Raw genomic sequence first — 27,734 nt, forward strand, 5'->3', positions numbered from 1 at the left:
CAGAAGTATTTGGAGGAGTCTTTGCAGGGAGACTCAGAACAGCTGGGTAGGGCAAACATCCATTTACCGAAAGGAATGTGGTAAATGCTATTAGCATAACATTAGGTGTACCTATTGGCTGATGAAGCCTAAGGCAATTTATGTACAGAGCATGTGGAAGTGTTAGCCACACCCTTAGCTTTACCCTTCACTTCAGCCTCCTCAGGGAGGGCATCTCTGGGGCACAGGGCTACAACACTTACTGGGAGGGTGACTGGATTACAAATGTCACCTTCCTCTCTCCTCTCACTATGCTTTCTCTCTGGCAGAATAAGTCACCAGCTGCATGTACTATGTTAAATTCTTTCTTTGATTCTGGAAATTTTTTGAACATTCACCCAAAGATACGTTTTTTTAATTGATTTTTAGAGAGAGGAAGAGGGGCAGAGAGAGAAACATCAATTGGTTGCCTTCCATACACTCCTTGACCAGGGATGGAGCCTGCATGCAACCTTTTGGTGTAGGGGACAATTCTCCAACTAACTGAACAACCCAGCCAGGGCTGATTCTGGAATTTTAAGAAGAACCAGGATAAGGTCAAAAGAGAGTGGAATTTAAAAGGTGGCTGTCCAGAGCTGGCCACAGGCTTAGGAAGAGGATACCCTGAATGTTAAGGTGCCTGTGTTCTCCAGCTAGTTCAATAGGAGAGGAAAGCAGCCAAAGACTCAAGGAACAAACTCTAGGAGAGTGTGCACTTGGCTGGAATAATTTCCCATATTTTATTTCTTATGAATCATAGCACAGCAATAGGCAATAGGCAGGATTCAGATGCACCTAAGGAAGGGAACTGAATACATCCTCAGAAACTAAATGGAGCAACATTGCAACTGTTTCAATTCTTCCTCTCGCCAAGTGGAAGAGGGCCATCCCTGAATACTCCTCTGCCCTGACCAGTAGCTGAGCTTCTTTAAAAAGAGAGGGGACAAATTTGGGGGGAGGGCAAAGTGATATATAGAAAAGCCCAGTTTCTAGATTCTTAGTCTTGCATTTGCTAGTCATCCACATGTGGGTAACTCATAGCCTGTCTTTAATTCTTAATTTCCTCATTTGTAAAATACAGCATTATTTACCTCATAAGGATACTTTATATATATATATTATGGAGTGGGCAAAAGGAGGTTTACAGTTGTGAGTACATGAAACAAAAGTTTATTATTATAGTATGTATTAATTATTGTATTATTTTTATATGAACTGTAAACCTACTTTTGCTCACCTCTGTATATATATGATATATACATATATATCGTGTATATATATATAATAAAGCATTTTGTAAACTATGAAGTACCTTATGGATGTTCATTATTTGTGTCATATGTGCAGAATATGGTGGCACCTGAACAGAGTGTGCAGAAGAGGCCAGAACTTGGAGTACTGAAGGGTGATTCTGGCAGGTATCCTGATCAAAAAGACCATGGCTGAGGTCAGAGAAATATGCAGGATTGGAAGGATTAGCTGGATATTGAGAATCAGGAAGATTAAACTTTTAGTACAGGGCAGGAATGACCAACAAGATGTTGTGATGCCACCCTTCAAGGCCTGACAGGTTCATGGTATTAGTGCAGACGGAAAAATATTCATGGAGCTGTTGGGATGTCTGGCATGCCTTTATTCGTGGGTGGGCGAGCCATGCACGCTACAAGCTGTGTGTCTATCTGCCATGTCATGGCCCTTACTTCCCAGCGTGGCACCCATCGTGACACCTGTCCCCTTGCGTGTCTCTCATCATCATCGGCCCCAGCAGGGAGTCCCTACCTGTTTAAGTACTACAGGGGAACAAAGACGGCAAGATGCTAGAACATTATACAACATAATTCTGCACATGTGAGCCCACTTCATATTATGGGAACCGTTTATCAGACCCAGTCCCAAGGCTATGAGAACACTGTTTCCCTTAGTTACCCAGACACCTGGGTGAGGAAGCCACACTGCCTGCATTACCCTACAGATGTATTTCAAAGTCTTCAGTAGGATGGAATCATTCATTCTTCTATTCTGCAAAACTGTGTTGGTCCAGCAAAAGGATAAATACTGTATGATTCTACTTATATGGGGTACCTAGAATAGGCAAGTTCGTGTGGACAGAAATATTATAGTAGAGGTTCTCAGAGACTAGGCAGAGGGGAATGGAAAGTTATTGTTTAATGCATATACATTTCCTGTTTGGGATAATGAAAATGTTCCGGGAATGGGTAGTAATGATGGTTACACAATGTTGTGAAAAAAATTGGTGACACTGAATTGTACACTTAACAATGGTTTTAAATGGTAAATTTTATGCATATTTTACTGCAAAAACAATATTGGTGCAGAATCTAAGGTTTCAGAGGGTTCGAACACGAAAAAAATGGTCATATTATGGAAGCTGCAAGCCAAGGCGTGGAAACAGAGAAACTTGGGTTGAAAATCAGGCTCTTTCACATAACTACTTGTTGATCTTAAACAAAATTGCAGCCAGATACTTCTAAAAAAAAAACACAAAGGGATTTATTTGGGGACAACAAGGAATTGCAATGCAGTACATGAAAGTGTGGCGAGCTATGAGCGAGTGTGCTATAACATGAGTGGAAACTCTTCTGTAGAGGGAGAAGGGAAGTTGGGAGTGCTATCACAAACCAGAGTTCTTTCTGTTGTCCTTAATTGACATAGGGCATGAGAGCTCCCCCTACTGGCCCTCCCAATTCATTTGAAATGAGGTTTCTGTTTACTAATTTTTTTTTATAAGCTATGTGAGGGGCCTTATGTATCAAAGCTGTATGTTAATATCTACAAAATGGGGATAATAACAGATCCTACATCAAAAAGTTATTTGAGGGTTAACTGAGATAGTGTAGGGAAATACTCCACAGAGTGCTTAGAACATAATAGTTGCTCAATAAAATTTCACACAGCAATAATGATTAGTGAACAAAAGGCCCTGTTTACATTTACATCTTGTGTGTGAGCCAAAAAGGCTCACAAGTCTGGACCCAGAGGAGGATGAAGGGTTTAAAATACACAAATTGATGCTTATTACAGTGGGAGCAGAGGGGATAGGCTTTTTAAGATGCTCTTTGAGAAGAGCATGGAAAGACAAGAAGGATGAAGACTCGGGTTGGGAGTTGAGGATAATAGTGATGCTAATTGTGATTTGCTTCTAAGTATGGAGATTTAAATTGTTAAAAGCCAATGAGGGCCTTCTTGACCCACACGTCTTCTAGTCTTGTACTTTGGACATCATTAAAAACTTTATATAAGGAATTGTGGAGAAGGGGGGAAAAAAAGCCTTTCCTCCACCTTCAGGGTTCTTTTGGCTGTTCTAATAAGCAAATAGACATGAAACAGATTAGCAAGAGAAAAATGACCAAACTTAATTACACATATATGTATGGGAACCCTATATACATGAGTCAGACACCCCACATACGTGAGTGGTTCTAAGATAAAAAGGGAAATGAGATATATATGACATTTTGAGCTAAGGATCATCTTAGGGCTTCAAAGGGGAAGAAAGTAAGAGAGCAGATGTTCAGTAATTAGAAATTTGTCTTGCTCTACTGATAGGTCAAAAAAGCCTATCTCTGATCATTTATTATGGGCAAGCCCCTAATTCAAATTCTTCTAGATAGTTAAGGGGCTAGGGGGTAGGGGGATGGGCAAAGAAATTTCTGTTGAGCCTGTAGGGTCTTGGTGGCCTTTAGCCACCACAATCTGCATACCACAGAGGCACATCTTAGGGTGACTGGTTTGGAACCACTAAGGAAGTTAGGGAGGAAGGAAGCAAACAAGGAAGGGGGGGGAAGAGCGGGAGGGAGGGAGGGAGGAAGGAAGGAAAGAAAAAAGGAAAAGGAAGTCAAGATGAGGCTTCCTGCCTTGGGTTCTATTTATTGACACATTGAGACATGTAGAGCATGCTTACACATTTGGCAAATTTTCCCAAGTCTAAGACAGCAGCCCTGCCAGAAGGTTGAGGTCTACTTTATTCCATTTTAGTTTCTCTGAAAACATCTGTAGGGCACAAAAACTATTTTTCTGCTGTAGGAGGGTAATTGGAAAATTGCTGAGGAAAACTTAGTTCGAAAAATGGAAATGAATTCAGTAATTTTAGTATTCTTTTTTATTTCTCCCCCCCAAATAAAATGAAGTCTGGGCTTTTTGATTTCCCTCCAGTCCACTAAAGGATAGTTTTCCTTTTTCATTTAACTGATTTCTATCTCTAGAACTCACATAAAATCCCCAGTTTTGGAAGATAGACTTGATTTGCCCCATAGAAAGAATAAGAAGAGACATACTTTTCCCAACAGTCTCCTGGTTGCTGCGGCCACTATGTCTTGTTCAGTCAATAGGGGTGGCCCTGTTTAACTTCAGAGGAACGGCCAAAGCATTTTCCAAAGTGGCTGCACCAGTGTACATTCCTTTCAGAAATGTACAAAAGGTCTTTTGGTAGAAATCATTCCGGAAATATTGTTAAAAACTTTAAAATTTTGAAGCTTTTAGCATCCCCGTAAAAACAATATTATATAATTAATAATTATTTCATAGTATAATGGTGGCTCCTATTATGTGTTAATAAATAACCCAAATAAAAATAAACATGCATCTTCCCATATAACTTTATTTTCTCTCTCTCAGGTGTAGAGGTTAAACCCAGTATCTCCACAGAGCGGTGTTACTCCGTTCTCCTTCTGCTGTCATGACGGGTAGAAGGAAATTACTGAATTGCTCACAGAGCCTAAAAGCCAGAGGATAAAAGTTGTAGAAAACACTTGTTAAAATATTTCTTGGCCCACGGTGTGGAGAATAAAATAAAAATTCCTTTAGACACAGAACTTAGTACAAAAAGCTTGAAGCACAAACAAGCTCAGTAAAATCATTGTTCATTTTCCTTGGAAGAGATACAAAGCCTAGAAATAAAGTCCAGGAGAAAACTGAGCTTGAAAAAGAAACCCAAAGGTAATTAATTTTACTGTGATAAAGCAGTCTGAGCAGTAACCACTCTGTCACTTGCCCAAGGCAGCTGAAAATTTGTACCAGATAAAGGAATAACAAAGAATTCTGACTATTTTACTCTCATGGGAAGGGTTGACTGGTTGAAACAAAATCAGAAATTGGTAAGCATTTTAAATTTATCTTCATGTTTGTATAAGAAAGATGTGGGAACAAGAAAACTAAAAATCTCAGAGGGTCTTAAGAAAACAAAAAAGATGCAGCCTTTTAAAAACAAAAACAAAGCATGAGCTAGTACAGTGCAGACCATTCCTGGGATTAAACAAAGGAGATTCACCATAGATGCGAAAGTGTGACAGCAACAAAAATGAGGGCAGTAAAGCAGTTACTAAGAAAAGTCAACATAGTAATGCTAAAGCAGTGTAAAAGGCTCACCCTCAAGCAAGACTAGGAAGCCTTTGGAGCCCAGAGGCCTTTGAGGGGCCCCCTACATTTCCCTGGTGTGTGGCTTTTGCCTGAGCCTCACCCTGAGACCCCACCCTGGAACCCTGTCCCATGCATTGGACCAAATGGAAACAATAAAGCTCTTTGCAGCAAAAAAGAAAAGAAAAAAAGAAAAAGAAAAAGAAGAGATAAAGGCAGCATTACTCATAACAAATTTACCAGAGGAGAAAGGATAAAGGATTACTTATATGTAAGAAAATGTCTGTTAAGGAAATTCTAATTCTGAGAGGGAAGCCCACATAGTAGGAGGAATTTCATGGATCAGAGAGGAACACAAACTACTCAGTTCAAAATGGTTAGAACTAGTGGGAAAAAATTATTTTAACTTTATATTTCTTTTAAATAATTGAGATATTAGAGAATAGCTGCTCATTTAAGTTTTTCAACAAACAGTCCTGTCATAAAATGGGTGAGAGTCAGAAATAAAAATTAGAGGAGAATGTGTATTTTTTTTTTTTACTAACACAGACTCCCATATTTCCCATAGAACTTGCTTGGTAACATTTAAACAAATAAGCTTCCTGATAACACTAAAGGCACCTAATGGTGAAATAGTACTGTCCTTTGGAGGACTGACTTCCACACCAAAAACATTAAATTATTTCAGACTGCTAAGATGCCTTTTTATAGTTGACTCAATTATTTAATAGGAAATATTGAAAAGGTAAAGAGCAGGGACAATTGTGGAATATGGAAAGAAAACCTAATTAACTTCTAGAATGGTATCTCACTTTTTTCATCTGCAAAATGGGGATAAGAAAATCTATCTTTTGGGTATTTTCGGTCAAGATGGCAGTGTAGGCAGACATGGCTTGCCTCTTTGCACAACCACATCAAAATTACAACTAAAATACAGAACACCCATCACTCAGGAATGTCAGAAATCAACTGAATGAAAGTCTGACAACCTCGAAATAGAGTTGAATGGCAGTCCAACAACTATGGAATTAAAGAAACCACACCCATCCATATGGTAGAAGGGGCACAGACACAGAACGGGCTGGTCCCACACCCCCGTGGATATCTCAGAGTAAAGAATCCCAGACCCACACCAGGCCCCCTAGCCCAGGATTCCAGTGTCAGGAAGGTAAGTTCTCACAACTTCTGGCTGCAAAAATGAGCAGGGATTATGTCCATGGAGAAATACTGGAACCCCAAGCAGTTCCTCTTAAAAAAAAACACACACATGGACTAACCTATTCAGATTCTCCCTGTCTGAGCTCCAGCACCAGGGTAGCAGCTTGAAAGGCACCAGTGGTATACAGGGAGAAACTGAAGTGTTTGGCATCAAGGCAAGCAGAGGGCATTGTCCCTTTGCTGAACCCTCCCCCCACCAAACTGGTAAGCTGGTGCCATATCTGAGACTCCATCAACCTGGCTAGCACTGTTTGACTTGCCTTGGAGATCCCCAGAAGCTCTGCTCCACCTAACTTACAGGCCTACACTAGCTGCTTTTCCTTAAGAATGTCTTGTCTTAGCTTCTAAATCCTATCTAACAAGCAACAGCTGGCTTCAGTGAGACCTAGTGGCAGCCAAATTAGAGTCACAGCTTGGCTTCACCTGGGAATCTCAAGTCCAGCACAAGTAACAGCCTTTTCAGACTGCGTTATAGCTCAGACAAGGTGACCCCAGGCAAAACACAGGTCAAGGATGACCTTGGCCTGCACCACCCGGGAAGCCCCAGGGTCAGCACACCCAGTGAACAGCTACAGACCAGGCTGGAGCACCACCACCCTGCCCCTGTGCAGCTTATCCTCCACGGAGGGTGGAGGGTGGTGGTCAGTGGTCACAGCTAATATTTGCAGCTGAGTGCCCTGGGTAAATCCCTCCTGTTGATCTGCCAACAGCAAGCAAGACTCAACTACAAAAGGAGGGTTGTCTTGCAGCCTTTCAAGGCCAGGCAGGTTCACTCGGGATTCGGGCAGACAGATGAAAATGTGCAGAGCTGTGGGAATGCCTAACATGCCTTTATTCAAGGATGAGGTGATTTACACACCACAAGCCGTGTGTTGCACTGGCAAGGAGTCCCAACTGCCTTATATACTAAATGCACACAAAGCTGGCAGGGTGCCAAGATACTGTATAAGTGTGATTCTGCACATGTGGGCCCATTCCCAAGACTATGGGCATACTGCTTATCGGGCCCATTCTCAGGGCTGTGGGAATGCTGCTTATTTTGGTTGCCCAGACATCTGGGTGAGGGAGCCTAACTGACTCCATTTTCCTTACAAGGGTGTACTCAGCTCACATGAAGGGTACACCTTGAGCACCCAGCTTGGGTAATAGGGGAGGCTGTTCCACTGGACCCTACAGGACTACATTAAGCCACACTACCAAGACATGGAGTCAAAGCAGCTCTACCTAATACATAGAAACAAACACAGAGACGCTGCCAAAATGAGGAGACAAAGAAACATGGCCCAAATGAAAGAATAGATCAAAACTCCAGAAAAAGAGCTAAATGAAATGGGGATAAGCAACCTATCAGATGCAGAATTCAAAACATTGGTTATAAGGATGCTCAAGGAACTTAGTGAGGACCTCAGCAGCATAAAAAAGACACAGTCAGAAACAAAGGATACACTAGTTAAAATAAAGAACAATTTACAGGGAAACAACAGTAGAATGGATGAAGCCAAGAATCAAATCAATGATATAAAACATAAGGAAGCGAAAAACAGACAATCAGAACAATAAGAAGAAAAAAGAACCCCCCCAAATTAGGGTAGTATTAGCAACCTCTGGGACAACTTCAAGAGGTCCAAGATTCACCTCATAGGAGTGCCAGAAGATGAAGAGAAAGAACAAGAAATTGGAAGTATATCTGAAAAAATAGTGAAAGAAAACTTCCCTAATTTGGTGAAGGAAATAGACATGCAAGTCTAGTAAACACAGAGTCCCAATTTTGATGGATGCAAAGAAGCCCACTTCAAGACACATCATAATTAAAAGGCCAAAGGTTAAAGATGAAGAGAGACTCTTAAAAGCAGTAAGAGAAAAGAAGTTAGTTACCAGAGGGTTGCCAGATGGGAGGGGGGATGGGGAAAATTGGTGAAGAGGTGAGGGGATTAAGAAGTACAAATAGGTAGTTACAGAACAGCCATGGGATTGTAAGGTACAGTGTAGGAAATGGAGTAACCAAAGAACTTATACACCTGACTCATGTACATGAAAAAAGGTGGGGGATTGCCTGAGGGAGTGGGGGTGCTGGGTGGAGGGTGAGGAAATCAGGATAACTGTAATAGCATAATCGATAAAATATAATTAAAAATAAACAAAACTTCTGTTGGAAAAGATCTATCTTTTGGGTTCTTAGCAAATCCAGTGTGCTGCAACCCAGTAGTGATGGTATAAGTTGCCTGTGGGCTTATTACCAGGAACAAGCCCCTCAGAGTGATCCCTCCTGTTTCTGAGGAGCCCCAAGGGGCTGCCTAGGTTAGCTTGGGACGTTGCCTTCTGGTCCCTGTTTCAGCCTCTTTGTCAAGCTGCCACAGTGTAGCTGCAGAGTCAAGGCTCTCCTAAGGCGTTGTCTTCCCGCTCTCCCAAGTGGTGAACAACTCCTTCTTTCTTCCTCACAACATGATGGAGACCAGAATGTGACTTTTTATGACATTTAAGGGATATTAGAAAGTAGGACACCAAAATAACATGCAACTTCCACACAGGTCCAGCCCCATTCTAGGGCTGCTCAGAATGACCACTCCCAATCTTTCTCCTAACCTGCCTCCTGAGGCAGCCTGTGTCAGTTAAGCCCTTTGGGAAATAGGGGTATAAAAGGTTTGTTGGGGAATAAGATCTGTGGGATGAAAAGGGAGGAACTGGGATTGAGTAAGAGCCATCAGACCGAGATGCGTATCTGACAAAGACTCTCTTAGCCAACAGGAGATCCAGAGCAAATACTACTCTTTGCTGAGGTGGACCTGAAGCAGTTAACACCTGGAAGATGTCAGCTGACAGTACCCCTCAGAGCTGGGCAATGAGTCTTTCTTAAAGGAATCTCTAAGAAGCACACATCCCCATCTGCCACACCACTCAACACAGCTGGTTACCCACTCCAAATCATCAGAAATGCCCCAGCAATACTTTGCCTCCCATTCTGGCCAAACTGCCCCCTAACTCCAGAGAGCAGAGAAAATCGAAGGCCTGATTCCTATATCCTCATGTCCTGCCAAGACAGGCTTCTCCCTCACAAGACTGACAATCAGAATGTCCATCCCACACATAGGAAACCCCACTGCCAGCCACAAAATTGTGGTTCACATATGGCTCTAATAAGACAATCACATAAAAGTCTAATATTAGTATACAGATACTCCTCAACTTACATGAGGTCACATCTCCATAAACCCTTGGTAAGTTGAAACTTCTCTAAGTCACAGGTGGCAAACACAAGGCCCGTGGACCTAATCCGACCCTCTACCTTGTTTTATCTGGCCCGGCACCTTATTTCTACTTGGAGGCAGTGCTGAGCTCCTTGCCCCTAGTTAAGGAGTAGTTACATTTATACAGTCCTAAAATTATATTTGGCTCTTTGAAGGCAACTGCAAGGCTGGCTGATGTGGCCCCTGGTGAAAATGAGTTTGACATCCCTACTCTAAGTCAAAAATGCATTTAATGTTCCTAACCTACTGACATCACAGCTTAGCCTAACCTACCTTAAACCTGCTCAGAACACTTACATTATCAGGACGTAACCTCATCATAAGTCAAGGAGCATCTGTAATTTCCTTCCTCTTCTTCTTATTGCCAGAAGCAGGAGACTCACATGGACATTTTGTAGACATGATAGGATGCGAAAACACAAAATACAATATTCAAAAAACACTGGCAACATAGTACTCAAGGCAGAATGTTGGTTGTGTGCCCTCGTGACTACATGGCTGAGGAGAAGACACGGCTCCCTGTGTGGTGTTGCCCAGCATCACAAGAGGGGTGCGCCACATACCGCTAGCCCCGGAAAAGATCAAATTTCAAAATTTGAAGTATGGAGTCTACTGAATGTATATCACTTTCACATCATCATAAAATTGAAAAATCTTATGTTGAAACATCAAAAATTGGGGATAATCTGCATTCCCCAAATGTGGGTTATTCTATTTTGAAAAATACCATGTGTGGCCTATTAACAGCTAATCAAACTGGCACAGTGCCAGTACCGGTGAAGCTACTTACCTGTTTCTTCTCTTCAAGGGTGCCATAATCTTGGAATTCAGTTCCATCCAGGGAAGCTTATTAAAAAATAAACAATATATGTAAAAGGCGCCTTGATTGCCTTTGCTTTTTATGTAAATACAAGAAAATATCTATATAGTGCTAAATATTTATGGGTGTATGAAAACTTTCTTGACTGAATTTGTCACTCTCATTCTAAATATGACTATCATGTACTTTCAAATAGTGAGTAATTATCAGGGACAAGGCAAAGTTCCAGAATAGAACATTAAAAGCATTTTCTGATTCTCCTCTTCACAGTATATACTTAATATGGTTAGTCCTAAACTCCAATACGGATTTTTTTCCAAAAGTTAATAGTAAGACCTTTGTTTGGAACTTAAAGTGTATTTCCCATTAAAACAATGCTACAGATGGCACGCACTTTCTTGAGCGAACCCGCAAAAGGCAAATTATCTGAAACTGTAAAGACTTTTTCTTCTATTATGAAATATACTTAGAGATATAATGTGTATCAAAACATTTTTATTTTTATTTTTAAATACTTTACTAATTCGTTTTTAGAGAGAAGAGAAGGGAGGGGAAAAGAGAGGGAGACAAACATTGATGTGAGAGAGAAACATTGATCATATGTGCCTCTACCTGTGACCAAATTCACAACCCAGGCATTTGACCTGATGAGGAATTGAACAGGCAACCTTTTGCTTTGTGGGATGATGCCCAACCAATTAAGCCACACTGGTCAGGGCTCAAAACATTTTTAAACACATATATTATTCACCCTCTTCACAATACAACATGGCTACTTACAGTATAAATAAGACTCAAAGATGGTAACAAAGATGGGAACAACATATACAGATAGTATAGATATACTATGTATATATGTTATAGATAGTAAAATATCTATAATACTCAAAAAGGGGGAGGGGACAAAGGGCTTGGAGGGGGTGATGTGAGGAGAAAGGTTGGACAAATTTTCCTCCTCCTCTTTTCCAGTTCTGATTTTCACCATTCCTTAATTTCCCCGGTCCCTCTCAATTACCTGGCAAACGGAAGCCCATGCTGTTGGGATGGGAAGAGCAGTAATGGAAATTTCTCTTGCTCTCTTTCCCTTCTTCCTCCAGTGCCATCACTATCTCCATTTTTCTCCCTGTTCCCCTCTGTCTTCTCTCTGTCTCAAAGGCCTCTCCATTCTTCTTTGTCCCTGATCCACATGCCCCATCATTCCTTATGTTGTATTGCTTCCACCTTTAGATTTCTCTACAGTTTATCTCCTTGTATGCATCCCATGGCCACTGCCCACCACAGGCTCTCACCATCTCTTACCTGCAACCCCCATGATTCTCCCTGTCTCTACTGCTCCTCATCCATCTTCATCCTGTGAGTAAGACAAATTCCACTGTGTTGCTGTCCTACTTGTGGACCCCGATACTTTGGGGAAAAATCTAAACTTCTTATATCTGGGTCCTTCCTACTTCTTCAGTATCATCTCCTTGCCACCCCTCCACCCATTACATCGGACTGATTCCTTCTTGGACCCTCAGACTGGCTTGAGCAGGCCTCCTTCAGCCCCTTCCTTCTACCAGCCTGAGGAGAGACACCAAGTCTTTTATCAATAATACAGTGTTGCCAAATTAAGTCTGCTCTACTACCAGTTTCGGGCATGGTGACAAGTAAAGTGGGACCTTGGAACAAGGTGAGAAGGGACCAGGAGTGACTAGGGATAAGAAATGCAACATGTGTGAGAGAGACATGTCATTTTGGGTAGCAAAGGACCTGAATTAGCATGAGGGAAAGGAGTCCTAGTGAGAGGGTCATTCTCAGCAACTGATGAAAGAGAGGGCCACTTTTACAGCAGCCGCTAGAGCACAGGTGAGGATTTGGGTTAAACTGGGCACGAGTAAGCCAGAAATGTCCTGTACCCTTATAATATATCACCACATAAAAAAAGCAAACATTAAAAATTAGTATCTGGGCTCTAATGCTTTAGTCTAATAAGCTCAATTGAAAATGAATGCTGTAATTCTTGTGAAAAAACTTCCTATGATACTCTTCTAAAATTAAATGTAAATAAATTCTACATACACATATATATCTCTATATATGTATTATATATAGCAATATATAACATACATTCTGAAACAAACTCTGCTGAGTGTGTTTAATAAAGAGTAGTAGCTAACACTTTCTTTTGCATGGGGAGACCCTCCTTCAATCTACAAACCTTTTTCTTCCCAAGCAAATCTTGTTCTTAAAAATAGCACTTTTTCAAAATAAGAACAACAAAACTAGACCCAGATTCCTGGTAACAGAAACATTTGCTTATGAATTTTTCCTCTTTAGGAGTTGGGGGTGTCCATGCATTAACTATGTCAGGCTAGAAGGGAAACACTAATTTACTAATCTTGGAGTGGAAATTCTTTTTTTCCTATCTAAACCTGCTGACCCACAGAAACAGCAAAAACATAAAATCAATCAAGGTCTACATAAATATGTACTTTAATATGGTTTTTAAAAAGAGAAATAGAAAGTATTCTATTTCATGCTTTAGCATAATAAATATTTAATAAATACAGCAAATTAAAAAATACTTTTGTTCTTTGTTCAGGTGACAGGGAAGGCAGAGGATAAGGAAAAATGAGGAAGAGAACAGAATTGCAAATAAATGAGAGGGAAAGAGGCAGAGCCATATAGACACAGAGAAATCAATATACAAATGAAAATGTAAAGAAAGACAAAAGCAGAGCCAGAAATGTAGATGCAGAGGTTTCAGACCTCAGTAGGAGGTGGTTAGCACTAATGCAGTTGAGGGAACATCAAGGGAGGAACGGGGTAGGGGTGTAAGGAGGGACAGCAAGCTCTGTCTTGGACATATTGTGTTTGAAGGACTCAAAGGAGGTTCTAATTCAATAATTGGAAATATAAGACTCAGAGCTAAAGACTTAAATTTGGAGTTCATCCCTTTAAAAATGACAATTAAATCTATGAGAATAAAAAGAAAAACATACAAGGTGGTGAGTGAAGAAAGAAGAGGCCAAAAGTGCATGTTAAAGACTGACTTCATTATCACTGGCTGCTGTGGTTCAGTGGACTGAGTGCCAGCCTGCAGACCTGGTCGCTGGTTCAATTCCCAGTCTAGAGCATGTGCCTGGGTTGTAGGCCAGGTCCCTAGTAGGGGGCACGTGAGAGGCAAACACGCATTGATGTTTACCTCTTTCTCCCTTCCCTTATCTAAAATAAATAAATAAAATCTCTTAAAACAAAGAATGACTTCATTAACCTATTACAGTAACTGTTTTTTAGAGGATGCAATGGGACCAAATATGCTGAATTATTTCGCAATATTGTGGTTTGATATTTTGTGATACATTGATCTAAATGCCTATTTCTAGCATATTTATAGCTATATTTTGTTATATGGTAAAGTTTCTCACAAAGATACACAGAATCAAAGGGCAAAGTGCATGATTGGCAGCACGAACTAAATATTAATATTCATTTTTCTGTTCTATATGTGAAAGTTTTTGTTGAAACGCAGATGGTCAATTTCTGTCTTCATTGATATCAATTGGTTATTCTTGCAAATTAATTAGAAAACATTGTACAAAAAATGGATTCAAAGCCCACTGAGTTGCTTCATTTGGTAGATTTTTAAAACAGTTAGAAAATTATATTTCCAAGATTTTAGGTGTGCAGATATGAAAAATTTTGTCATTTTTACATTAATTAAGCAACAAAATCTTTCAAAGGTGGAAAGAAACATTGCCAACTTCTCTTTTCAAAATGCTGTGTTCACAGCACAAGTTTATTATGAAAAGTAGTTAATTTCCCATTCTTAGGCTGACTTCATATTAGATCTGATTAGACCATTGTTTCCCTTTTTACTGTGGCTGATGGAAGAGCACTTACTAAAACCAGTTCTGCCAGTTCATATTCCCTTGGCTCAAAATATTAGTACCATCTTCAATCAGTAGCCTCTTTGCAGTGATTTTTAAAACCCTTTGTCCATTTTCTGAGAGTTAGTTTGCTTAAAACTAGATATTATAATCCACAAAGCCCACGTAAATAGTAACTTGTGGCAACACGCTGAAAGCAAGTGAGTGAATGAGATCACAAAGGTCAGTCTCCGCACTCTGTGGTTTTCTGTCTTCCCTGGCATGTCTCGTGCACCTCACAGGAGACAGGTGGAGTGGGACAACAATGTCATTCTGTGTATAAATATTAGTAAAGCCTTTAACATAGATTTCAAAATAATAATCTCCTCATCTTTACACTTAAAAATATTCAAATAGGATTTATATTATTTTGTCCCTATACCCCAGTGGTTTTTATTCCAGAACTCAGGGATATGGAGAGCACTGCCTCAAAGTGGTAGTTCTGAAATGTCAGAGTGTCTAAGAATCTTTTGAAGGTTATTTATTTATTTATCAAGTTTATTGAGAAATAATTTACATACAGTAAAATTTACCTATTTAGTTATGTACTTCTGTGAGTTTGGACCACTGAGTGTGTAACTACAACTACAATGAAGACATAGAAAATTTTTATCATCCCCCACAAATTACCCCGTGACCCTTTGTCGTTCATCTTCTTCCACTATTTGCAGCCCCTGCCAACCATGGATGTGATTTCTGTCCCTATAGTTGTATATTTTTAATTGAGATAAAATTCATATAACTTAAAGTTGACCATTTAAATCATTTTAAGTGGCTTAAATATATTCATAATGTTGTACAACCATCACCACTACCTAATTCTTGGAGTTTTCATCACCTGTGAAAGAAACTCCATAGCCATTAAGTGGTATGGAAATATTTATTTTAAAAGCTTGTTAAACATGCAGATTCCCAAGCATGGGTTGGGGCTTTAGAATCTGCATCATGCCTTCACTAGGTAGCTCAGTTGGTTAGAGTGTTGTCCCACTACACCAAGTTTGCCGGTTCAATCCCCAGTCAGGGCACATACAAGAGTCAACCAACGAATTCATAAATGAATGAAAAAAAATTAATGTTTCTCTCTCTCTATCATATCAGTAAAAAAAAAAACATTTAAAAAGTATTCTTAAAACAGAACCTGCATGTTTAACAAGTCCACAGGCGTTTCTGTGTTCTGAATCATTGATTTAAATGGTGATTGCTCCCAGTTTTGTTTTTGTTTTTTTGTTGTTCAAGTACAGTTGTCTCCATTTTCACCCCACCATGCAGCCCCTGCCCCACCCATCCCCTCCTCCCACCCTAGAACCCACCCCATTTGGCTTTGTCCATGTGTCCCTCATACATGTTCCTTGATGGCCCTTCCCCTATTTTCCCCCATTATCCCTCTCTCCCCTCCTCTTTGGTTACTGTCAGTTTCTTCTTTATTTCAATGTCTCTGGTTGTATTTTGCTTGCTTGTTATGTTGATTAGGTTCCACTTATAGGTGAGATCATGTATTTGTGTTTCACCACCTGGCTTATTTCACTTAGCATAACGCTCTCCAGTTCCATCCATGCTGTCACAAAGGGTACGAGCTCCTTCTTTCTTTTTGCTGCATAGTATTCCATTGTGTAAATGTATCATAGTTTTTTGATCCACTCATTTACTGATGGGCACTTAGGTTGCTTCCAGCACTTGGCTATTGTAAAGTGTGCTGTTACAAACATAAGGGTGCATAGGTTCTTTTGAATTGGTGTTTCAGGCTTCTTAGAGTATACCGTATTTTTGTAGTATAAGATGCACTTCCCCCTCCCCAAATTTGGGAGGAAAATGGGGGTGTGTCTTATAGTCTGAATGTAACTTACCTGGCTCACTGAGGGGGTGGGGGCCTGTGGTGGAGCAGGGTTTTTTTCTCCTATTTTCCTCCTCTAAAACCTAGGTATGTCTTATGGTTTGATGCGTCTTATAGTCTGAAAAATATGGTAATCCCAGCAGTGGACTTGCTGGCTCAAAAGGCGGTTACATTTTTAGTTTTCTGAGGAAGTTCCATACTGTTTTCCACAGTGGATGTCCCAGTATACATTTGCACTAACAGTGCACTGGGGTTCCCTTTTCTCCACAACCTTCCCAATATTTGTTGTTTGTTGATTTGTTTATGATGGCCATTTTTGCCAGTGTGAGGTAGTTTCTCATTGTAGTTTTAATTTGCATCTCTCTGATGGCTAGTGATGCTGAGCATCTTTTTATATGTTTCTGGGCCCTCATTATGTCCTCCTTAGAGAAGTGTCTGTTCAGGTCCTTTGCTCATTTTTTAATTGGTTTGTTTGTCTTCCTGGAGTGGAGTTATGTGAGTTCTTTATATATTTTGGAGATTAAATCCTTGTCTGAGGTCTCATTTGCAAATATGCTTTTGCATACAGTTGGTTCCCTTTTCATTTAAATGCTGTTTTCTTTAGCTGTGCAGAAGTTTTTTATTTTGATGAGGTCCAATTTGTTTATTCTTTCCTTTATGTCCCTTGATCTAGGGGACATATTGGTGAAAATGTTGCTGTGTGGAATACCTGAGGTTTTCCCACCTATGTTCTCTTCTAGGACTTTTATGGTATCATGACTTATATTTAAGTCTTTTATCCACCTTGAATTTATTTTTGTGTATGGTGTAAGTTGGTGATTGAGTTTCATTTTTTTGCATGTAGTTGTCCAGATCTCCCAACACCATTTGTTGAAGAGGCTATTTCTACTCCATTTTATGCTTCTGCCTCCTTAGTAAAGTATTAATTGACCATAGAGATTTAGGTTTATTTCTGGGTTCTATTCTGTTCCATTAGCCTATGTGTCTGTTCTTGTGCCAGTACCATACTGTTTTGATTATAGTGGCCTTGTAAATAGCTTTATAGCAGCTATTGTGATCCCTCCTACTTTGTTCTTCTTTCTCAGTATTGCTGCAACTATTCAGGGTCATATATGGTTCCATATAAATTTTTGAAATGTTTGTTCTGTATCTGTGAAATATGTCATTGGTATTTTAATAGGGATTACATTGAATCTATAAATTGCCTTGGGTAATATGGGCATTTTGATGATGTTAATTCCAATCCATGAATATGGTATATGCTTTAAATTATTTGTGTCTTCTTCTTTAATTTCTTTCTTCAGTGTTGTGTAGTTTTCTGACCATAATAGGCCTTTCACCTCCTTGGTAAGGTTTATTCCTAGGTACTTTATTTTTCTTGTTGCTGTAACAAAGGGGATTTCTTTTCTTGATTTCTGTTTTGGATCTTTCATTGTTGGTGTACAAACATGCCTTTGATTCCTGAATATTGACTTTGAATCCTGCTGTTTTGCCAATTTCCCTTACTAGGTCAAGTAGTTTTTTGGTGGAGTCTATATGATTTTATATGTACACTATCATACCATTTGCAAACAGTGCCAGTTTGACTTCCTCCTTTCCAATTTGGATGCGTCTTATTTTTGTTTCTTGTCTGATCACTATGCCTAGGAATTCCAATATGTCAAATAGGAGTGGTGAAAGTGGATATCCTTGTCTTGCTCCTGATCTTAGTGGGAAAGCTTTTAGTTTTTGCCCATTGAGTATAATGTTGACTGTAGGTTTCTCATGTATGGCCTTTATTATGTTGAGGTGTGCTTCCTCTACTCCCACTTCTCTGAGTGCTTTTTCATAAATGCATGCTGTACCTTTTCAAATGCTTTTTCCGTACCTATTGATATGATCATGTGATTTTTTCTTTCCTTTTGTTTATGTGATGTATTGTGTTTATTTATTTGTGAATATCGTACCATTCTTGCATACCTAGAATGAATACTACTTGATGATGGTGTATGGTCTTTTTAATGTATTGCTGGATGCAGTTTGCCAATATTTTGTTGAGGATTTTAGCATCTATGTTCATCAGTGATATTGGCCTGTAGTTTTCTTTCTTTGTTGTGTCTTTATCTGTTTTGGGGATTAGGATGATGCTGACTTCATAAAAAGAGTTTGGGAGTCTTCCCTCTTCTTGGATTTTTTGGAGAAGAATAGGGGTTAGCTCTTCTTTAAATGTTTTGTAAAATTCTCCTGTGAAATCATCTGATCCAGGGCTTTTGTGTACTGAGAGTTTTTTGGTTACTGCTTCGATTTAGTCAGCTGTTATTGCTGTCAGGCTTTCTGCTTCTTCTTCATTCAGTTTAGGGAGATCATATTTTTCTAGAAATTTGTCCATTTCACCCTCATTTTCAAATTTCTTGGCATATTGTTCTTTGTAATAATTTCTTACAATCTTTTGTGTTTCTGTGGTATCAGTTGTAATCTCTCCTCTTTCATTTCTGATTTTGTTTATTTGGGTTCTCTTTTTTTCTTGATGAGTCTGCTTAAAGGCTTGGGGACTTTATCTTTTCAAAGAACCAGCTCCTGGATTTATTGATTCTTTGGATTGTTGTTTTAATCTCTATGTCATTTAGTTCTGCTCTGATCTTATTTCCTTCCTTCTACTTGCTCTGGGCTTTGTTGTTGTTCTTCTAGTTCTTGTAGATGTAGGGTTAGGTTGTTTATTTGAAATGTTTCTATCTTTTTTAGGTAGGCCTGTATCGCTATGAACTTCACCCTCAGGACTGCCTTTGCTGTGTTCCACAAGTTTTGGGCTGTTGCATGTTCATTTTCATTTGTTTCCAGAAACCTTTTGATTTCTTCCTTGATCTCCCTGTTAACTCATTCATTATTTAATAGCATGTTATTCAGTCTCCATATATTTGAATGTTTTTGAGTTTTTTCCTTGAGGTTTGTTTCCAGTTTTAGGACCCTGTGGTCCAAGAAAATGCTTGGTATGATTTCGATTTTCTTGAATTTGTTGAGGCTGGTTTTGTGTCCTATTATGTGGTGTATCTTTGAAAATGTTCCATGTGCATTTGAAAGGAATGTGTATTTTGCTCCTTTGGGATGAAAAGTTCTATATATATATTTGTTAAGTCCATTTGATTTAGGGCATTGTTCAATGCTGCAATACCCTTGTTGATATTTTGTTTGGAAGATCTACCCATTTTTGATAGTGGAGTGTTAAAATCCCCTATTATAATTGTGTTGCTGTCTATATCCTTTTTGAAGTGCTCCAAAATTTTCCTTATATATTTGGGTGTTTCTATGTTAGGTGCATATTTGTTTACAATGTTTATGTCTTTTTGATGGCTTCTTGCCTTGAGTATTATGAAATGTCCTTTAGGGTCTCTTTTTATGGCCTTTGTTTTGAAGTCTAATTTTTCTGATTTAAGTATTGCTACACTAGCTTTTTTTTTCCCCTGTTCATTCGCTTGGAATATTTTTTTTTCCAACCTTTCACTTTCAGTCTGTGTAGGTCTTTTGTTCTGTGGCGGGTCTCTTGTAGGCAGAGTATGTGTGGATCATGTTTTCTTATCTATTCAACTATCCTGTGTCTTTTGATTGGAGCATTTAATCCATTAACATTTAAGGTTATCATTGACAGGTAATTGTTCATTTTTCCCTCTTTGTACCTCTGTTCTTGTCTCTCTCACTCTTTTTCTTCCTCTTCTTAAAGCAGTCCCTGTGGCATCTCTTGCAGAGCTGGTTTGGTGGAGGTGTATTCCTTCAGCTTTCTTTGTCCAGGAAGCTCCTTATTTCGCCTTCCATTTTAATTGAGAGCCTGGCTGGATAGAGTAGTCTTGGCTGCAGGCCTTTGCTTTTCATTACTTGGAATATTTCTTGTCATTCCCTTCTGGCTTATAGTGTTTCTGTTGAGAAATCAACTGCTACCTTATCTGAACTCCCTTGTATGTTGCTTCTTGTTTCTCCCTTGCTTCTTTTAAAATTCTCTCTTTGTCTTTAAAACTTGGCATTTTAATTATGATGTGTCTTGGAGTAGGCCTGTTTGAGACCCTGTCTGCTTCCTGAACTTGTGTGGCTTTTTCCCTCTCTAGGTTCAGGAAGTTTTCTGTCATTATTTTTGCAAATAGGGTTCTATCCCTTATTCCTTTTCTTCTCCTTCTGGTATTCCTATGATTTAAATGTTGTTGTGTTCCATGTTATCTTGCTGTTCCCTTAAGCTATCTTTATATTTCTTGAGTCTTTTTTCATACATCTGTTCTACCTGGGTATTTCTTTTACCTTGTCTTCCAGCTCACTAATTTGGTCCTCTGCTTCATTCAGCCTCATTGCAATTTCTTCTAATGTGTTTTTTATTTCAGAAATAGTATTCTTTGTTTCTTCCTGGTTCTTGTTTATAGTTTCTGTTTCCTTTTTCATACTATTGTACTTCTCACTCAGTTCTTTGTACGTGTCTGTGAGTTCCTTGAGCATCCTTATAACCATTCTTTTGAATTCTATATCTGATTGTTTGCTTGCCTCCATTTCATTTAGTTCTTTTAGTAGGTAGTCTTCCATTCCTTTTGATTGCAGGTTCTCCCCATTTTAGGTGACTGTTCTTGTTTGTTTCTGCAATCCTGATGCTCTGCTTTGCTAGATGTCTTTGTATGGTGAACTTCTCTGGTAGGAATTCTATGGGATTCAGTGGTGTGGTCTCTTTGATCTCCTTGTCTGGACGCTCTAGGTTTGCCCTTTCTCCTGTTTATGTGGGCTCTCTTGGGTTTTACCTGTTGGTGGCTTCTTTGTTGGTGGGTTCTCTCCTCCATCAGTTTTACTGGTGTTCACAACTCCCACTTCATCTTGTATGTGGCTAATGGCAGGGAAAAGGCAAAATGGATTAAGTGGGAGAGTATTCTATGGGATTTAAAGTACGAACAAGTAGAGAACAGATAGGAGATCCTTTGGAGAAGTACAGCAATAACCATGATGTTTCACCCAACTAGCCACTTTTTGTAAAAGGTGAAAAAGATATAAGACTCTAATTAGAGGGGAGGAAGAATATAAGCTGAATCCAGAAGACAGAGTGTTTGTGTGAAGTTAGATGGTGAGATGTAGTGATTGTAAGGGATAGAAGTTAGGCATATTGTGCAAGAGGATAAAGTTAACGACAATAGTAACAAAGCTCAGGAAGATAGTGCAATGGGCCAAGACCAGGGTGGGGTGCTGTGTAGTATTTACAATTGTATGGAACAGCAATTATTTACAATAATAAGGAACAACAATAATATGACAAGAAATACATGATCTGAATACAAAGAATGGAAAATAAAAGACCAAGAGTAGTGTGTTATTGGAATACGAGTGAAGTGAAAGAAGAAAAATTAAAATACAATGTGAAAGGGAGAACAAAGAAAACCAAACAATACAATTAGAGAAACAAACACAATGAAGAAAACTAAACAGAGAAATAAAAATAATAATAAAATAAAATAAATAAAAATAAAAAATAAAATGCAAGTTCTGTAGGTTAGCAAAGTGAAATTTGTCTCAGTTTCCCAGTTGGTGTTAGCCTTCTGATCTCTCTTTGGATCTGTCTTTGGTTCTTTGGTCCTTTCACAGCTCTAGGTCTTACTGTCTTTTGGGGGGGAAGGGGAAGAAGCCTCCTACTGTATTTAAACCCACCAAGTGAATTCTGCTGGTCTTCCTGGCTGCTACAGCCACAGCGGGGGTGGGCTTCACTTTTTTCTTTTCCTGTGGTTTTGAGAGGATGGGGGCCAGGTCTGGGATGCAATATTCACAGGTTCCTAGCCTGAAGCCCAGGTCTGCTGAGCACTGCAGGGCTCCTACTGTCCATCTGTGCCAGGCTGGCGCCTTTAATCCACCACGTTGTGCCACCCATGAGGTTCACTGATTAGGAGCAACCTGCACCTCCTCCTCCCTCTTTGCTGGCCTGGGTGCTGTGCATGTGCACTCTCAAAGTCCCTTCCGGGCAGTTTAGTTCCGCTGTTAAATTAAGTCTCTCTGGGAACTGCTAACTCTCTGAGCCCTTACTGCCCTCCTCTGATTAGTCCAAGCGGCACCCCTCCTCCTCCCTCTTCACTGGCCAGCTACTGTGAGAGAGAGGTCCTTGCACACTGGTTACAAGTCGGTTTTTTGAGTGACTTTTTCTTGGTTGCGGGCGGCCATTGTTAACAAATGCCCGGCTTTTCATACAGCCCAACTCTCTGACTAGTCCCAAGACTCTCTGGGTCACAGTCAGTCTGGCCCAACTCTTCTCCCATCTCCAGGTGTCTCCCTGCTCCCTGAGGTCTGTGGTATTGTTGAGCCAGAGACCACAGTCCAATCTGGGGAACACCCCCTGCTTTGTGTCTCCCAGTGACTTTATCCCCCCAGTGACTTCAAGCATTCAGGTCTCTACTAGGTGAGACTGATTTCCCTGCTCTGGAGGAGAGGGAGCTGTGAAGTTACAATGGCTGCTGACCCAGCTCTCCTCCAAAGCTCCTACAGCAGCCATGGTCTCTGGCTCAGGGCCTGGGGACCTTCCCATTAGTCTCCAAAATCTCCTTACTGTCCGTTTTTAAGCATCCTCTGTAATCTTTGGCTTCCAAACTTCATATAAGCTGGGAATCCATTTGCTGTTCACTCTGTTCTTCAGAAGATCAGCTAGGTATCCCAGTTGGGTGCATGAGGAAGTGGGTTAAACTCCCACCTACCTCGTTGCCATCTTCAGGAATACTTCCCAGGGTTTCAACTGGGAAGTATGCTAATGTACTCATATTTGTATCTCACCCCACATATTCTGAGCTCTAGGCTAACATCATAAACAGCTTACCAGACATTGCCAGATTGGCAGGGCAGGAGGAGGACCCAAATTCAGTTCAAGGTGAGATTTATTGGGTTGACCAAAAAGTTCATTTAGTTTTTTCCATATGATGGCTCTAGTAGCGCTTAGTTGTCTTTAACTTCATTTGAAACAATTTCATTAGATTGTATTGCGACAGCCGTCATATCAACATGCATTCAAAAATGTCACAATTAGTGAATTTTTGTACAGCCATTTTAATATTGAAGATGGAAGAAAATATGTAGCATTTTCAGTGTCTTATGCTTTATTATTTCAAGAAAGGTAAAAATGCAACTGAAATGCAAAAAAGACCCAATTGTGCAGTGTATGGAGAAGATGCTGTGACTGATCGATTGTATCAAAAACGGTTTGTGAAGTTTCTTGGTACTATTGATATTTTGGCCAAATAATTCTTTGCTATGCCGCTGTCTTGTGTGTTGGAAGATGGTTAGCAGCACCCCTGGCCTCTACCCACTAGAGGCCAGTAGCGGGAGGTAGCCGCCATACTCAAAATATCCAAATCAATAAACATAGGTGAAAATGAAAAATGTGTCTTTTATCTTACGGAAATAAAAAACTAAATGAACATTTTGGCCAACCCAATACATTCTATCAGCACACATTCTATTTGGAATTCCATTGCCAGTTCTTTAAAATGCATAAGGGGCACAAACTGTTGTCATTTTTTTTTTAATGCATAGAGAAGTTTTAAGAAAATGAGAAAAAGATAAAAATTAAAGAATGCTATACTTTTATTTGAAGGTTCTATTTGTTTTCCTGGCAGTAATGCCTCCTTTGTAAATAAATAGGCTGATCTTTTAGGACTTTAGGGAAATCTAAGAATTCAACAACAGACTTTTAAGTTACCTAAATTTGGTCAAATTGGGTTGTCCTAAATTCATGAGTTTAAATGTGTTAAAAAAAGTTCGTTCTCTACATATTCTCTTGGTATAGGAATAGAGCTGATGTTCTTCTCCTTTATTTTATTATTTTCCCTAATAATAAAATGAATATATGTTTGCAGCAGAAATATTTTGAAACATTAAACAAATAAAATTTATTATTCATGAATTCATGAACTAGCCACCTATATATGACCTAGATTATATATCTTTATTATACATTTTCAAAAAATTGGAATCGTGTTGGATATATACTTTTGTTTCCTAGTCTTCTAAACATTGTATCATGAAGCCTTTATGACTGTAATATAATTCAGTTAGTTGTTTCTATTGAACAGTTAGTTTTCAGTATAAATAATGCTGCACAAAATACCCTTGGACCAAATCTGATAGCATCTCTGTGTATTTCCTAAAGCAACAAATTGTTTCCAGGTCTCTGATGCATGTCATTTTGCATCCCAGAATAACTATACCACTTTACCCATCACAGTAACAGAAGATGAGCCTTTTACCTTTATTATCAAGGCTTTAAAAAAAATCTTTGCCTGTCTGAGGTGCATAAGCATTTTTCCATCTTAAGTTTGGCAATGAGAATTAGTTGTCTTCCAAGGGGTACAATGCCCATTGTTACAGAGGGAAAAGAAAAGGATTCAGGCTGCTCTGCTGCTGGGGCACCCAGGCAGGGTGCGGTGGAGAAGGCTGTGAAGAGGGTTTGCACCTCAGTGTTTCTTTACATGCAGTTGCCTCCTACAACCTCCCCTGTCCTAGGAGCATCTAGCATCATTATGCTTTTTATTCCTGTCAAATTTTGCTCTCCAAGGATTTGACAGATATTGGTTAAGGACAAATTTCTTAATCACAGATAGGTATTTAAATTTTGGGTTTTTTTCTTTTACTTACAGACACAGTGATAGGTTTCTTCTATCATATAGGATCTTAAAGGTCTTGGAGGGTTGGGAGAAGACTCCTGCCCTGAAGGACTGGGTTGGTTCTGAGAGAGATCAATGCCTGTGTGTTAAGTATCTGTTCCTGAAACCTGCCCCACAGAATATCAGAACAGAGAGAGTAGATAAGTCTGCCTCTGGTGCAGACAAACATGTAGATGAGAGCTTGTGTTCTTTTTGTTTTGTTAATGGGTTTGTGATGGGGGCATGGTGATGTAAGATATTTTTTCTTTTCTTCCACCTTCTCTTTCCTTCCTTCCTTCCTTCCTTTGTTCCTTCGTTCTTTCCTTCTTTTTCAAATTACAAAAATGACATATGCTTGTTTGAACCTTCATTTGTCACAACAAACATATTGTCTTTGTAATTTAAAATAATACCAAAACAAACAAAAAATTTTCCCTTATCCCATCATCCACCCCTCTGAGCTAATCATGTTAGCAGAATGATATGTGACCTTCCCCACCTCTCAGAGCTGAACTCACACAACATGTACCAACATAAGCCTGGAGGGACTGTTCACTTCTTTTACTTTTATTCTTATGCCTATTATTATGTCTATTACTATTTTTACTACTATGCTCATTACTATGGAGCTTGCTTTGTTAACAATACATCATTTCAAGTCAATACACATAGACTAATTTACTCCTCCTCCCCTTAAAAATACCTTTTGACTGAATAAAGTGACAGGTGCATATGGTATAAACTTCAAACAATACAAACAGATACAGTGAAATATTCATCCACCTCCCACTCCAGACCCCCAGTCTTCTTCCAGAGAGGCAACAACTATATACAATAACAGGACTTTAAGAAAACACTATACTTATGATTATAGTTTTGTTATAAAGGATACAATTCAAGAACAGCCAAGTGAAGGGACACAGGGTGAGATGTGGGAGGGTCCCAATCACAGAGATTCTATGCTCTCTCACCCCAGAATCGGGGTCAATCACCCTCCCAACACATCAGTGTGCCCACTATCGAGAAGTTCTCTGAGCTTTGGTGTCCAGAGTTTTTACTGGAGTTTTGGCCATGTGATTGAGCTCATGCTCTAGCCCCTCCCTTCTCTGTAAGTCAGGTGGTTGGGCTGGTATCACCCTCATCCCTCTAATCACACAGTTAGTCTTTTCAGCAGGACCAGCCCCCATCAAGCTGTATGAGTCACCTCATTAGCATAAACTCAGGTGTGGTATAAGGGGTTCATGAATGACAAAGACAGTCCTATCTCTGCCAGGAACCCGAGAGGAAGATCAAATTCTTTATGATATGATAGACTCCAAAGCACAATGAGAAAAACACTGACTTACAGAACAAATGCTACGCTTTTAAATATTATACAGCCTAAAAGGATGAAAATTCCATGAGGGCAGGGAACTGGTTTATTCACTTCTATTCCACCAGTGAATATCACAACACATAGCATACAGTGGGCACTCAGTAACAGTATATGAGAATTTCCCTAGTTATTTCAAGCACCAATATGTATTTTCCCTTCCTGGTGTCTAGTTGGTAAGCTCCTGGAGGTCAGATGTTTGTATATTCTGGCTAAGGGTGTGATAAATAACAAATTAATCCTTCTTTATGAATAATCACAATATAAGATGCTCAAAGAATAATTTACTTTAAATGATACTGTAATTTAAAAGAAAACAGATATCACACATAATTTCATCATAACACAAATAATTCACAATAGTAATTTTAGATACAAATTTACAGTTAAATTTTGGGGTCTCTTCTTTAATTGAGAAAAGTCTATTAAGAGTTAGGGTGTGGCTCAAGAACCAAGATGGCGGCGTAGGTAGACACACTGCGCCTCCTCGAACAACCAGAACTGACAGAAAATCCAACGGCAAGGAAGTCCGACACCAAGGAAATAAAAAATAAACATTCATCCAGACCGGTAGGAGGGGCAGAGACGGGCAGCCGGGGCGGACAGGACTCGCGTTGCCGAGGAGGGACCAAGATTGGCAGAGTGTGGGACGAACGGGGCAGGCAGTCTGACCACTGGCAGACCCTGTGACCCCACATTCGCACAGATAAACCGAGAGGGCCAGACTCAGAGTGGTGGAGAGCGGGGCAGGCAGAGCGGCGGGTAGTACCCCGTGGCCCCACATTCACGCACAGATAAACCGGGACAAACGGCGGGGAGCAAAGCAGACCGTGCAACCCAGGGCTCCAGCACGGGGAAATAAAGCTTCAAACCTCTGATTGAGGGTGCCCGTGGGGGTTGGGGCGGCAGCAGGAGAGACTCCCAGCGTCACAGGAGAGGTCATTGGAGAGACCCACGGGGCCTGGAGTATGCACAAGCCCACCCACTCGGGAACCAGCACCAGAGGGGCCCAGTTTGATTGTGGGTAGCTGAGGGAGTGACTGAAATCCGGTGGAGAGTGGAGCGGGCACCATTGCTCCCTCTCGGCCCCTCCCCCACATACAGCATCACAGCGCAGCCACCAGCATTACCCCACCCTGGGGAACACCTAAGGCTCTGCCCCTTTACGTAACAGATGCGCCAAGACAAAAAAAGAAAAAAAATGGCCCAAATGACAGAACACTTCAAAGCTCCAGAAAAAATACAACTAAGTGAGGAAGAGATAGCCAACCTATCAGATGCACAGTTCAAAACACTGGTTATCAAGATGCTCACAGAAGTGGTTGAATCTGTTCGAA

The 27,734-nt window shown here is 40.0% G+C and overlaps 1 pseudogene; it reads right to left on the bottom strand.

The window, feature by feature from the left end:
- LOC112311497 (heat shock protein HSP 90-beta-like) overlaps window positions 1-27,734 on the bottom strand; it is a 54,886-nt pseudogene that overhangs the window by 11,920 nt on the left and 15,232 nt on the right.

The sequence above is a fragment of the Desmodus rotundus genome, chromosome 13 (genome assembly GCF_022682495.2).
Source record: "Desmodus rotundus isolate HL8 chromosome 13, HLdesRot8A.1, whole genome shotgun sequence".
Lineage (NCBI taxonomy): Eukaryota > Metazoa > Chordata > Mammalia > Chiroptera > Phyllostomidae > Desmodus > Desmodus rotundus.